The sequence below is a fragment of the Dendronephthya gigantea genome, unplaced genomic scaffold, assembly GCF_004324835.1.
Source record: "Dendronephthya gigantea isolate DGI-Jeju-01 unplaced genomic scaffold, DenGig_1.0 000195F, whole genome shotgun sequence".
NCBI lineage: Eukaryota > Metazoa > Cnidaria > Anthozoa > Malacalcyonacea > Nephtheidae > Dendronephthya > Dendronephthya gigantea.
In genome coordinates, this window is record NW_021163205.1 from 2,287 (window position 1) to 7,669 (window position 5,383).

The following is a 5,383-nucleotide window of genomic DNA, read 5'->3' on the forward strand; positions in this document are numbered from 1 at the left end:
GGTTGCTGCCTTGCGCGCTTCCTCGAATCTTTTTCTCGGAGTTTCTAACTCTCTGTCCGAGTTGATTTTAAGCTTTTTCCTGGCTGGAGGAAGCTCTATTGCTTGGTTTAAGATACCAGACAGAATAACGCTCGAAAGTTCACCTGGTTCGTCCTGAGTTTCGCTCTCTTTCTGCTAAAGATTTGATTTATCGAGAGAAACACTGAGTAACTCTATTCCTTCTTCTAGAAAATTATAACTGGCGAGTGAAGTTGATCTAGAAAGGCCATCGATTTAGACTTGATATCATTATAACTCGCGTACGACAATCTTACGAATTTCGCCGTCTTTCAGTTTGTCTGCCGTCGAGGCTATGACCTTATTCCATAATAAACCAAGTGTTGAACTGAGTATACTTGTCACAATTAAAGTCGTATCGCGTTTCTTATTAACTGTACCCAAAAATTAAGGCTTTATTAAAAGCATCTGCTAAAAGGTGAGGAGGCAAAACATCATTTAGAACCGAAGCTTCTTGAAGCGATACGAAAGCGTGCGTCGTGGTTTGTCTAGAACGTCGTGGCCTTTAACCTCTGGCTTGGACCGATGGTAGAAATTTGGTGGAGGAGAATTCGAGATTTGTTGTGACACTTGAAGATAATCTTGTTTAGGTGCTGACGTAGATAAACCAGGTGATTCGTCATCTAACAGGGAAATAGTTGGAATGGATTCCTTGTTTTCTGCACTTCGAACTCCGGAGCGCAAGAGTACATCGTCGGTAGGAATGTAAGCCATGAATGCTGCGATATGCATCTTTCGTTCGTCTGATGACATGCCTTTCCAATCGGCATATGTTTTACGAAACATGTGGTAAGCTGGTGCTAGGACGTAAGGACCGTCATCATATATGGCTTTGACAACATTGCTAAATAAACGGATACTGCATGCTTTCAAGGCATCTAGGCACTCTGAAAGTGTCGCGTCTCGATGACTACGACCCTCTGAATGCACGTGGGCGGATATTTCATCTTTTGACAAGACGTTTTGCCACTCAATTGGATTTTGGCCGCACACTCCGTCAATGGAAGCTTGCTTTCGAACGTTTTTAATAATTTTGCCCTCATTTGCTTCTCTTTATGAGTTTCAAAATAATCCGAACTGACTCGCGGGACGATTGCTGGTGTGTTCCTTTTCTATTTGAAGCCATTTTGATTTCAGTTGCAATAGCTTACGGTTGTAAATATGAGTACTTTCGCTTCCGTATCTTCTTCTTGCACGTGGCACCACCGAAAATATCACTCAGGATAATTTTTTTTTGGATTGAAGGAAAATTTAACGACTGCAATTTTTTATCTACATTTGCTTGGGCATGCTCTTTGCCCAAAAGGTAAATAGTCTTTCCACTCGTTTCCTTAAGAATCCCGCTAGAAAGTGCTTCGTCTTCATCTGTACCAAAAGCAAGGATGTTGGCAAGAGCCGGATTCCCTCTTTTCACTGCTTGCCAAAAATATGCGAAATCCTGCGCTGATTGATTTCGATGGATCAGAAATGGTCCTGGAAACCAGAGATTCCTTAAACTCTCTCTTCCAATGACTGACATCTGCTTGTAGGTCGTTGTGTCACGAGATGATTTGCAATGTTTAATGTAGTGTCACAAGCCAAAGGCGTAGTAAACCTGGGCTGATGAATGCTTGATTCTTGTCAAGCAAATCTGGGTCCATTTCGTCAGCAGTGGGTCTTTGCTCAAGGAGTTTAAGGATAACTTCCTGAATTTGATCGATACTAGATCTGGTTTTTGTTTCCCCATACAAATAACGGTAATTATACAGCTGCTTGGTATCCCGAATAGTGGTTGACTGTAATGGAGAATCAAGTTAATTCAGATACTTCGATTTTTCGTCTTCAATAACCCTTGGGGCACGAACATCTGTATGAACCGTTTCTTTCACTTCTTTGTTGAGAGAGTGCTCTCTTGAAATAAAGGATTTGGCGTGCGGACGTGTTGTATTTCCATGCGCTGTTGCGACTACGAGGACGGCATTCCCGGTGTTAAAATAGTAATGCATGATAATCGTGGAACATTTCAAAGTATATGACTTCAAATTCTTTAGACGACTATAAGATTCATTATATTCTGCTATTAGCATAATAAATATGACATATCTTGTAAATTCCGTCTGATACATTTTCATCGTATTCTTATGCGTTGCTCTTTTTCTAACTACAGCGTACAAGAGCTCCTTGCCTACGATCTGCCGAACCCAATTTCGAGCATCGCGGACGTCGCAGGTACCACCAACGATAATGCCATTGTCGTCTTTGTTCACCGAGACCTCTGAACTGATAAAAAGTTCGCCTCTGTCCGTAACCTTAACTTCATAAAACCTAGTTTGCTATTTTTCTCATAGTACCCAAGTGTTTCATAAGTTTCGATATCAAACGGATGCTTTACTTTTGCAAGTTTTTGGCCGACAACGAAGGTTGAGGTTGTAGAAATGCTTGTTGGCTTGATTTCTGCCTTTCGGTCTGCAGGAATATCCTTTTTTAAACAGATCTGGAATATTTTTTTAATGTCAGGGCTGGAATGACTGTAAATTGGAAGCCTTTTATCACCCCTGTAATGGACAAGATTAGGCAAATCAATGTCAAATGAGTAAGACGTATTATCATTTTCACTGTTCTCATGAGTTGACTGATTCGGGATCACTGGAAAATGTGATAATTTTCTTCGCTGTTTCCTCTTTTTATTGTTGGAAAAAAGATTTCATCGTCCTCCGTGAGATCCACAGTTTAGTTCTCTCGCGCTTTTTTCTTCTTTTCGTCGTTTCCCGATAAATTAGTTTTTCTTTTGGACATCTAGAAAAGCGGGTCATTTTTGTTATGTAAGTGCTCCTGTTTCTGCTTTTTTCTAGTCAGATGCCTTAAAACAGTTACGCATGCAGTTAAATATTAGTTTTGGATTGTCATATTGATTACTGATGATTGACATTCTTGCATGACCCTTACCATGACCAAATTAGTTAGTAGATAATAATACCTTGTCACTTGAAGTACACTAGCTCACCGGCTGATAATATTTTCATATTGTGTTCAACTCCATTCAATAATTGTTACGTATTATGCTAGCCTCATCGAGTAATTGTATAAAGTATTATAGGAAAAATTAAACCTTGAAATAACCTATTGGAATAAACTGTCAAAATTAAAGGCGTGTGCATGTGAATCTAGAATTCTCCATTACAATTTACATAAACAACGTGTCATATATTAAGGTAATGTTTCGCGAATATTTCACTCAATTTAAAATAAAACATTTGCTAAAAAAGGATTTGGTGAGATCCTTAGGGGAATTCCCCTGTCTCCCGGTTCTCCCATTCCACTGTTCCCTGTTCCCCGGAAAAAGTCTTGTGCAGCCCTACTTCGATTACTGCTCGCCCCTGTGGGATACTTGTGTATTAGAGCAATCTGCTCAGAGATTTCAATTTAGTTGCAAAGAGTTCAGTTTCGTGCAGCGAGGGTTTTAACAGTGCAAATTATGAACCTCTTGAAACTAGACGGTCTGGTGCTAAGTCAGTATTAATGTACAAGATACTTAATAACCATACTGCGCCCGCTCTTCGGGAGTCTTTCGTGAGAAGAGAAATAGGATCCCAAGGCCGAATCGAGAATACCTTAAAAAAGTTTCAAATATAGCCGCGCTATGCTTTGGAATCGGCTCACAAACGAAGCAAAATCAGCTGAGTCGCTCGTTAGTTTAAATCAATTGTTGTTGCACACTGAAATGCGGCCTAGTTACCTGTGTGTGAAACCTATACTGTATTCTTATTACTGTCTTAATAATTAAACACGCCCCTCGTGGAAACCAGCCTAGAGTTGATGGGGCTGGCATGTTTCTTGCGATTTCCACGTTTTCATGCGATTTCCACTTCTGTTCGTGAGCTTTCGTTCGTGTTCATAATTTTTTGATTCCTGTTCACTCGTGTTCGTATCTTTGGTTCGTGTTCATGATTTTTTGACTCGTGTTCATTCGTGTTCATAATTTTTTTATTCGTGTTCACTCGTGTTCCTGATCTTTGGTTCGTGTTCATGATTTTTTGACCCGTGTTCACTCGTGTTCATTCGTGTTGATGATTTTTTAACTGGTGTTCACAAGTGTTCATATTTCTTGAGTCGTATTCTGACTCGTGTCCACTGGTGTTCATTCGTGTTCACTCGCGTTCTGACTCGTGTGTTGTTTTTGAACAGATCATGGCAAGAATCGAACCTACGCTTTTGCGATACCGGTGAAATGCCCTTGCCATTGAGAACGTATATTTGACTCATTTTTCCATCCACTGTTCCTGGCTTGAATTTGAAGTGTGTATAATACCACTCGAAATTAAGACCTTTTAACCTATTTGATTCTTGATAATACAATCGCGTTCTTCCAACAGCTCCGTTTTAACCGTGTACTTAAGGGTAGACGGCTTGGTAAAGGAGACAATAAAACCTGACACGAGTGGGTCATTTTGGTATGACCAAAGCTGGTTCAGGATACTTAGAACATATCATCGTCGTCGTCATCATCATCTCTGCCTTTGTTTTCCTTCACATGTTCACATCGTTTAAAAACTTCTTAATAAGAAACTTTCTCTTATCAACGGCACCTTCTATTGCTTCTTCTTGGTCAAAATCATCATTTGTAATAAACATATTTTCTTATGTACCGGATCTTTCTTCAGTTGTCTCATCCACAAATGGCGCTTTAAATAGATATTTTCTAATTCTTCCTGGAGTCTAGCATGGCATTGAAGTAAGCTTTCTTTTTAGCATAGTGCTCATCAAAACCACTGTTTATAAGGCTTTCTTTCATTTCCTCGAATACTGTGTTACTTCTATGTTATGCTTCTTCTATTAACGGCATCCAGGGATCCAATTCTTCTTCACATTCTGAGTCCGTTGTCGTCGAACTTCCAGATTGCTGAGTGGAAGTGGTCGAGACATCATCTTGGAAATCACTTTCTTGACTGTCCGAGTCTGTTTGAGACATGTTTCTTTCTTGTTCTCGTAGTAGGCAATACTCCCGTTCGGGTCTGCGCTGATTGCAACTGCGGCTGAAATATCTTCTGCAAAATTGGCAGCTCATCCTCTTAGCACTAGAAGTGTGTAAATGCCTTGTTATCGAGCAGCAACGCAGTTTTATGAGCAGATGTCTGCTCATGTGTAGTTATGAGGATGTGCTAATCTGCTCAACGGTACTTTTTCCTAGTCCAGTACATTCACACAAACTAAAATGTTAGCAATCCCTTATGTACTTTCTTCGTTTCCCCCTAGATAGAGGTTGTTCGTTTGCAGTGCTTAGGTAAACATTAAAGTTTCTCTCCATCTCTTCTTGATAATAAATTTCTCTCCATCGCGCTCTAATAAA